We start from the raw sequence: 10,539 nt of genomic DNA on the forward strand, positions 1-10,539 counted from the left end.
TCAACAGCAAGTGTCTGCTGAATCAACATTCTGATGACTTCAATGACTTTATTTGCTGTTGTTTTGGATGTCATAGTTACCAAGGACCCTCTTCCTTTACTTCCCATCTGTTTCTTGCACTTCTCAATGCAATCACTAACATGCTCTTGTAGGCAGACATCATATTTGCTTAGCGTCAATATAAGCTCAAGAAACTTGCCATGATTGACGGCTATGTTTTCCAAGTTATATGCAGCTTCGTGTCTGTGTCGTCTGTAGCTAAGCCCACATTTACCAATAACTTTAACTACATCAATCACACGTTCCATAACCTACCTCCTCTTTCTGACCTGGTCTCGTTGAACTGACATTTGCTTATCACACAGAAGGGTACAGATGTCTGCTTTGCTGGCTCTGAGGAAAAAGGCTTCTGCACTTTCTCTATGGGTCTTGCTTCTGTCATGTTCCTGTACTCTCTGATGAGTATGTTTCCAGGCCCGCATGCCTCCTTTGACAAAGGACTACCACTGGCTGAAGGTTTTGAGAATGCAAGACATGCTGAGCAGAACAAGGAGTGAGTTACTTCATTGTATGTCAGCCATTTTCTGTTTGTGCCATCTTTGGAGGGGAATACATTGGGAATGATTGAGGGGTTTGTTTTGGGTGGTAATGAAAAAAAGTGTCAAAATCCTTGGACTGAGGACGGGCAATATAATCAAATGGATTTTCAGTGCTTTCGATGTCCCTTTCTATTTTCCCTGTACTGGGCTCTGAACCTCTCTCTCTCTCTCTCTCTCTCTCTGCACATCTGGTTGCTCTGCAGAATGAGATTGACATTGTAAATAACCTAAACTTAAACTTGTATTACTTGTGCAGTCATCGATTGTATGCCCCCCGATTACAGTCCTACTGATAATCTCATAAATAAAGCACATATTAATGTAAAATCATAGCCTACATGTTTAGGTGTGTGCTCTTAAATCGTACATTAAGGTTCCTGCTCTGAGTCTGACTCTGAACTGACCACCATCTCCACCAGTTTTGCAGGAGCACTTGAAGCCCTAGTGCTGCTGCTGCTTCCTTCCTTATTACGGTTAAGTTACTGTAGCCTGTTTCGCTGTACAGTGTATGTGCACTTTCCCTAGCTTATGTGGCATGAGTCATGACCGAATGCTGGCATGTCCATAGTCTAGGTTTACTATTTTTTACTAGTTGCCTTCAATGTCATATTATGATCGCTATGTTGCACTCATTGCTATGATATAATTCCTCCACGAAGACGTAAGACGTGCAAACTGTTTAGTCTACCGGCCGTTGTGTCACTATTATTAGCTAGGCAACTTAGCTAGCCATGCTGGGTGTCATGTGGGTGTGTCAGTGTGTGTGTTTAAGCTAGTGTTTTTGACTGACCTGGTCCCTTACTGACGAACATGTCGCTTATTTTGCAGCATTTAGTTGGGTCTGTGGCAAGGACCTTCTTCTTTTGGATTCTCTCCCTCTCTGCTCCACCTTTCCTTTTCTGACAGTCCATTTCGCTGTGCGTCTTGTCTAAAATGTTATCGGTAGAGAAGCAGGTAGACGGTTGCTATGTGCGTCGCGGAGAGACCTGATGTCATTTTTGCCGCCGCACGTTCGCGCGGGGACACTGCAGCGAGAGAGTGAGAGTCGCGCCTGATGCGTGGATTCTCCGTCAACTCATTCCTGCTTGCAATATTATCGCTGGTCAAGTTCCCAGCAGGCCAAAACAACCCTCAAGGCACCAGGAAATGTCCAGGTGCTCCCGACGGCCAGTCTGTCGTTGGGGTTGGCGTGCCCTCTTCAGGACTGTCTCGGTGTGTCTGGACCATGATAGTTTGGTGGTGATGTGGACAGAAAGAACTTAAAACTCTTGACCCGCTCCACTACAGCCCTGTCGATGGTAATGGGGGCATTTTTGTCCCTCCTTTTCCTGTAGTTCACGATCAGCTCCTTTATCTTGCTCACGTTGAGGGAGATGTTGTTTCCTGGCACCACACTGCCAAGTCTCTGACCTCCTCCCTATAGGCTGTCTCATCGTTGCCGTGCTTGGCCATGCAGTCATGGGTGAACAGGGAGTACAGGAGGGGACAGCGTGGCAGATGTGTTGTTGCTGACACTTACTACCTGGGAATGGCCCGTCAGGAAGTCCAGGATCCAGTTGCAGAGGGAGGTATTTAGTGCCAGGGTCCTTAGCTTAGTGATGAGCTTTCTGGGCACTATGGTGTTGAACTCTGAGCTGTAATCAATGAACAGCATTCTCACATAGATGTTCCTTTTGTCCATGTGGGAAAGGGCACTGTGGAGTGTGATTGAGATTGCGTCATCTGTGGATCTGTTGGAGTGGTATGCGAATTGTAATGGGTCTAAGGTTTCTGGCATAATGGTGTTGATGTGAGCCATGCCCAGCCTTTCAAAGCACTTCATGGCTACCGATGTGAGTCCTATGGGGCGGTAGTCATTTAGGCAGGTTACCTGCTCTTTTTTGGGCACAGGGACTATGGTGGTTTGCTTGAAACATGTAGGTATTATAGAGTCGGTCAGGGAGTGGTTGAAAATGTCAGTGAAGACACTTGCCAGTTTCTCCGCGCATGCTCGCAGTACACGTCCTGGTCATCCGTCTGGCCCAACGGCCTTGTGAATTTTGCCCTGTTTAAAGGTCTTGCTCATATCGGTTTCAGAGAGCGTGATCACACAGTCGTCCGGAACAGCTGGTGCTCTCATGCATGCTTCAGTGTTGCTTGCCTCAAAGCGAGCATAAAAGGCATTTAGCTCGTCTGGTAGGCTCGCGTCACTGGGCAGCTCGCAGCTGGGTTTCCCTTTGTAGTCCGTAATAGTTTTCAAGCCCTGCCACATCTGACGAGCGTCAGAGCCAATGTAGTAGGATTGACGCTTTGCCTGTTTGATGGTTCATCTGAGGGCATAGAGGAATTCTTATAAGCGTCCGGATTAGTGTCCCGCTCCTTGAAAGCAGCTCTAGCCTTTAGCTTGGTGCAGAATCCATGACTTCTGGTTGGGATATGTAAGTACAGTCACTGTGGAGACAACGTCATCGATGCTCTTATTGATGACCACTAAGAGGGTATACTCCTCAATGCCATTGGATGAATGAATGGCACCCCGATCTCCGCCCCCTGTATTTACGTCTTTTCTTCACACGAATGACAGGGATTTGGGCCTGGTCTCGGAGAAGCAGTATATCCTTTGCGTCGGACTCATTAAAGAAAAAATCTTTGTCCAATTTGAGGTGATTAACCACTGTTCTGATATCCAGAAGCTCTTTTCGGTCATAAGAGATGGTAGCAGCAACATTATGTACAAAATATGTTACAAACAATGCGAAAAAACACACAAAATAGCACAGTTGGTTAGTAGCCCGTAAAACGGCAGCCATCCCCTCCGGCGCCATTATTCAGTCAGTGCATTCAACCAAGGCTGTTGTAGTTAAGGATACATTGGTCTTCAAAATAATTGTAATTACAAAAATATATTTCTGACTATCTCTGGATAGTGCCAATACAATACTGAGATATTCACAGTAACTTGATGCCAGAGCAATGAAACAGTACAATACAGTAAAAGTGCAGCGTATTAATGAACACCAGGTGTTTTAGATCGCGTACACTTCTAGAGGCTTAAACAAAGGCTTCCAAACAGGCTGTGATTAAAGGGAAAAACAGAGCAAATGGACATGGTTAAACAATTAAAAAACGATTAAAAAGTTTAAGACCCACTACCACTCCAATCTCTTTCCTACAGTATATGCATTTAATTGTTAAGGAATTACTACCAAATATAACTTAAATTACAGGACTAAAGTATGCAGCAAATGTAGGCACTTAAAATGTGTCAATGAGCCAGCAATTCTTTCCTCCCACAATATTTCTCCACAATGCACCATAAGTTATAGTATGCTGCAGTAAATATATAGCAAAACAGAAATACAGTACTTTATTGTTGAATTATATTGAAAAGAAACTCAGCAATTGCTAATAGTGAAAATTGAATGATATATTACAGCATACTAACTGATATTTGGTGATTTTATATAACTTCCCATTTTGAAGCCTTACAAAGGTTCTAAACTGACAGTGACTACAAGGAAAATCAAAGGACATGGCTAGCCACTCAACCATTAAAGGTTTGAGACATGCTGCCACTCTGATCTGTCCCCTACGTACATTTAATTGTTAGGGAACCACTACTTCATATTTTTTGTACATTTTAGTCATTTAGCAGACGCTCTTATCCAGAGCGACTTACAGTAGAGTGCATACATTTTATTACATTTTATTTTTTAAATTTAAAAAAAACAATTTTTTTTTTACATACTGAGACAAGGATATCCCTACCGGCCAAACCCTCCCTAACCTGGACGACGCTATGCCAATTGTGCATCGCCCCACGGACCTCCCGGTTGCGGCCGGCTGCGACAAAACCTGGGCGTGAACCCAGAGACTCTGGTGGCACAGCTAGCACTGCGGTGCAGTGCCCTAGACCACTGCGCCACCCGGGAGGCCGGTACATCACTCTCACTGACAGGTGCAACAAATATAGGCTCTTACAAGACATGCCTCAAAATGTTAGTGAGTGAGAAACAACAATACCACACACCCACTAGTGTTCAAAAGGTTTTTGGCACTCCAAAGATGCAGTATTGGTACTGAATTACAGTTAATTACTGGCCGCAATTAGCTAGTAAGGTACTGTAGAGTTTCAGGACACGGGTTGTAGAATTCCTAAAATACAGTAAATTAACGCATTCTGTGGGGGTACAGCATTCCAACTCACGGGTGCAACAAATACAGTATAGCCTCTTACAAGGCACACCTTAAAATATGTTAAAGAGCCTGAGACTCTTTCCCATCCACAACATTTTCTTCAATGCGCCATAATTAATACTATAAAACACATTTTTCAGCATTTTACTGTGCATTGTACAGTGTTTTACTGTTGAAATGACAGAAAGGTCTTACAGTGTGCTGTAACACAAATATATGGTATTTTACGGTGCATTCTATGATAATCTACTGTATTCAGTTTATACAGTATTATACTGTTGATTAATACAGTAAGTTACTGATAAAATTACAAAAACAGCTAACAGTGTATGCGGAAGCCAAAGCACTTATGTATTATGTATTTCTCATCGCTCATACACAGTCACTACACTATGGATCGTCATGCGTCATGGTTTGACAAAGGAAATAAAACAGATTCTAATAAACTGTATCGCCTGACTCTGTCCCTTGTAATTACCTGAAATGCATACAACTGGAGAGAGATAATGAAATAAGTTTTTTTTATTGTTTCATTTCATATAAAATCTACTGTCTTCCCTAGACAACTTTTTGGGGGGCATTTACAAAGCATCTATTTGATATTGCAAAACAGCAAAGTCTAACAGTGTTGTTTTCTAATGCCATGTTGTTTAGATATAGTATGTTTGTATTTATATGTTCTCCACCCACCCATCCATGTGTTCCAGTAGTGGATACACCTTATCAGAAAGATCATCTCAGCTTTTTCTTGTCCCACTTTTGAGAGCTGTAAACTATTCCCCTTCTCATAGGTGGCATCAACAAACAGTAGATGTTTATCGGAGTGTGCAGGTAAACATGTTCAATGTAACTGATGGATCTGAGTCATCTTCGTGCTTTGAGCTGGGTTCAACTAGTATTCGAAACGGTTCAAAGTCTTTCAGAGTTTGCTCTATCCTGCCTGGAATGACAGGTAGGTGGCTGTTGCAGTTTTGCCTCTTATATTCATTCATTAAGCCAGGCAAGCTCAATCAAGCACAGATAAAGTGTTTGGAATGATTTTGAATAGTGTTTGAACCCAGGTCTGGTGCTTTCCTGGGTGGATTCTAGCAGGATATTTGTGTGGAAAAGGTCAAGAACAAGAAATGTTGTCAGACTGCCAACAACAGAAAAGTATTCTTGGAACAGATTGCTGACCATCATAACTCTATCAGACTGAACACTTGTACGTGCGTGGTTTGTGTTTGTGCATGGACGGAAATAGGTTTTGCCATGGTTACTATTGCATTGTAACTATACCTTTTTTGTAATGAGCCAGAAGTGTTGGTGAGCTACCAAAGCTTTTATTGCCTTCAACCAGGAGGGAGAGTCCAACCCAACCATTCCGTCTGCAAGTTAGATCAGATCTGTTGCTCAGACAAGTTAGAGAGCTGTGGCGTTGGCTCAGACTGCATAACACCAGTCCAACCGATATTCTATCTAACCTCTGTAGAGAGAAACAGGAGAAGCCAGGAGATCCTGGAGTCTAATATGAATGTTTTGCTCTTCCACAGGGAATTCGTGTTTCTTTCTGTTGAATTTAGGAGTGCTGCCTGTACGGCTAGAATAATTAACAAGGGCCACCCTTACACAACAATAGGGTTGCATCACCAAATGGCGCCCTAATCCCTATAAGGTGCATTACTTTTTTGCTCTGCTGAAAAGTAGCACACTACGTAGGGAATAGGGTGCCATTTGGGATGCAGACAACTTCAGATTATTACCCAGCCTCATGTGATTTTACCTAATGAAGTCACTAATGAAGTGACTTATCTTCAAAGCTTTTACATGAATAGACACAGCAAGTTCTCCAGAGTCATTTATTTTATTTTATGAATCACGATGGATAGTGTGGAGTCTGTGGACCCATGTACACACCGGAACAGTGTTAATGATCCTGAACAGTCATACTGAAAAGTTAATTTTCTCTCCTGGCTAACTACCAGAAAGCTTGAAAAGACAGACTGAGTGGGCAGGGAGCTAATATTCATGAGCTCGCCTTCACTGGCAGCTCTTTGAAACACTTATGTCAAGCAACTTGGATGCAGTGTTGCAGTAAAATCATCTCAAGCTAATTCGGTGATACACAAAGCAACTCAAACAACATTGAAATTGCATCAGTGATATCAACTTATTTATATTCATCTCCTGTCTGTCACGTCTCTTGTGATGCGATTCAAAGCAACACCGACAGATGTTTTGACTTGATAATTGCATCAGAGTTTTGAACGACCCTTTCCCCCCTTTTGTTCCATGCTGGCTGAAGACCTAGCCAGTAACTAGCTAACACCAGACACAGATGAAATGGGAAACATATAAGTGGATGTGATAGATGAATAGGGTAAACTTTTAAATATATTTTCTGACACACTACAGTAAAAATTTGGCACCAGCAGAGTAGCTATCTAGCTATATAAACCACGCCACTCTGCAAACATGCCTTCTCTGATGTTGGTTACAAGGCAGTACTTATTTAAATTAGGTAAGAGAATATCATGTTCCCATTGGTGTATTAAAATGAGAGTTAAGGTGATGTCATGTTGTTCCCTTAATAATGAATCCAAGTTATTTGACACAGGTGAGGGGACCAGTCATTTTATGATCGAACTTTATCAATGTAGAAGCAACAGTTATTGTTCATACTTTGATCATCATACTTTGATCTGGTCTCATTCAAATATCATCCAATTTTGAAAAACATGATTTTAACTGTTCATGATAATTTTCCTTTTTTTTTTACACAATACCATACATATTTCATAAGTCCTTATTTTGAGGGCCTAGTTTTATCATGATATAGAGTCCTGAAACTCATACACATAACTTTGAACAAAAGTATCATATTTCCCATCATGCTCTATAGCAGGTTGATTTTTAGAATTGTTTATTTCAACATCTATGTTTGTGCATGGTCATTGATTGATTCATTGATTCATTAATTCATCTTATGCTACTCAAATATAAATGACTAAACTAATCCAATATGTTACTTGACTTATTGCACACGTTACTGAAATGGTTGATCCAGTTTAGATGCCTTAAGTAAGAGCTGAGCAATAAGAAATGTAGAGTCATTCCTTAGTCTTCCCAACCCTGGCAGTCATTCTGAATACATGTTGCAGGTGATAAAAAAATTAAAAAGTTGGAAATCCCCACACTGGTTGGATTCCAATAGGAATTACTCAACACCTTGCTAGCCAGCATAATGTGACATACGGGCCTGATGTGGCCTGTAAACCATGAGTTTAAGGCCAAAATATTACACTCAGAAAAAAAGGTTTTGATTTGTTCTTAAAGGGATATAAACACTTGCAGTGCAGTGGTACCCTGTAAGGCCATCCTTTCTACCTTTAGTTATAAGTGCATAATTGTACACCAGTTCATACTTCAGGCCACATCAGGCCTGCAAGTAGGGTTGCAAAATTCTGGTGACTTCCTGGTTGAAGGATTTCGGATTTTCTGCATCCGTTTCCAGGAAAAGTCTAACCAGGATTTCTGGAATACCTGAGAATTTTGGGAAAGTTACTAAGCTAACATATGGAATTGATTGAAATAGTCAAACCATGAATAATTTAGCTATTTTGATTTGGAATTTTAGGACCGATTTAGGTATCCCCCCCCAAAAATAACATGTATTTGGCCTTTACTACTATAGCCCATATACATATATTGAATAACACATTCATAAACGGAAAAATAAGAAACCTCAGGAAATATTTGTGTTATGTTGGCACAAAACTACCTCCATACTTCAGTTCGTTTGTATGTGTTACCTTCAGATGAGTCTCCTGACACTTGTGGTGGTTATTGAGAAAAACGGAGAGTCTCCTCTTTCCATAGAGTGGTCATAATAGTTTGTAGATCGCTACAGATGTTTTCCTGAGAAGACCGATTTTCGTTACTCAAAATGTTCAAGTTGATACAACTCTAATCCAAACCCTTTACAGCAGGGTTATTGTTGCTGTTGTTGCTGTTAGAAATACTAAGGTTCCTAAGACAAACCTATTCTTTATTCGTAAGAGAAATTTTAAGTTTTATTGAGCAGGCTTTCTTTCATGATTTGTTTTATTTTGACTGGAGCAAGATTTAGTTTATTACTGATGTGGAAACTGCCTGGAAATTATTTAATGATGTTTTTTTCCAAATAGTAAACAAACATGCCCCATTCTGCAGGTTCAGAGTTAATGGGTGGGATAATCCATGGTTTTCTTCTGAGCTGTCTTGTATTATTCAAAAACGTAATCTAGCCTGGGCTCAAGCAAGGAAATCATATTCTGATGCTGATTGGCTTCATTTTAGGCAGCTTCGAAAGATGTGTTATTTTCTTCTCAGGATGGCCAAGTCTGAATATTTTATGTCTGTTACCACTGATAACCTGAATGATCCTAGAAAGCTTTGGAAGGCTATTAAGTCTATGTCTGGTAACAGTAATGTTAATGAATTACCGTCATGTGTATTGAAGGACTCTGTTACCGTATATGACAAAACTGAAATGCTGAATTGTTTCAATAAGCACTTTGTATCATCTGGTAGGCTGTTTGAGTATTCACTGTCTCTGTACAACCCTGTGTGGATGAACCAGTGAGAGCTGGTCAAACTTTTAGCTTTTTACCATTCTACAGGAGGTGCATAAAGCCCTGAAATCCTTAGATCAGAGAAAGCCTTCAGGTGCTGATCTTCTTGATCCATGCTTTTTAAAACTGGCAGCTGATTTCTTAGCTGAACCACTTACATATCTGTTCAATTGAACCCTGAAATGTAATGAAATTCCAAAGATCTGGAAATCAGCATTTGTCCTATCACTTTTTAAAGGGGGAGATCCAACACTTTTAAATAATTATAGGCCAATCTCAAGCTGTCACCCCTGGTGTAAATACTTGAAACCCTTGTTAGAGAACAACTAAAATTGTTTTTATATACTAACTCTATTTTATCAATGTACCAATCGGGCTTCAGAAAGAAGCATAGCACAATTACAGCAGCCATGAAGGTTTTAAATGATATCACTGAAGCCCTTGACAAAAACAGCATTGTGTCTCACTTTTTATTGATCTCTCTAAGGCTTTTGATACAGTTGATCATGCTATACTGAGACAGAGATTATTGAGCGTAGGTCTTTCGGAGCATGCAGTTGCATGGTTTGCTATCTGTCTGTCTGATAGACCTCAGTGCACTCAATTTGAAGGACTCATGTCTGTTAAATTGTCTGTCTGTAATCGTGTGCCCCAGGGCTCTGTACTTGGTCCCCTCTTATTCACTATTTGTATAAATAATTTAGACAAAAATGTGCAAAATGCACAACTTTTATGCCAATGATACTGTTATTTATTGTTGTCCCTCGTCTCTCACAAAAGCTTTCCAAAATTTGCAAACTGCTTTTTATACTGTTCAACATACCTCAATTGAGGCTTATCCTCAATACTGACTAAACTAATGGTGTTTTCTAAAGCAAGAAATAGACCTCTTGTTACGCCCGTCGTTTGAAGGAGACCAAGGTGCAGCGTGGTAGGCATACATTTCCTTTAATATAAATGTTCCACCAAAAAACAATAAACAACTCAACGAACATCAAGCTAGGAGTGCAAACACATGCAACACAAAAAGACAAGATCCCACAACAGAAGGTGGGAAAAAGGGCTGCCTATGTATGATCCCCAATCAGTGACAACGATAGACAGCTGCCTCTGATTGGGAACCATACTCGGCCAACAAAGAAATATAAACATAGATTTCCCACCCTAGTCAC

Source organism: Salvelinus fontinalis, chromosome 5, assembly GCF_029448725.1.
Source record: "Salvelinus fontinalis isolate EN_2023a chromosome 5, ASM2944872v1, whole genome shotgun sequence".
NCBI classification, from domain to species: domain Eukaryota; kingdom Metazoa; phylum Chordata; class Actinopteri; order Salmoniformes; family Salmonidae; genus Salvelinus; species Salvelinus fontinalis.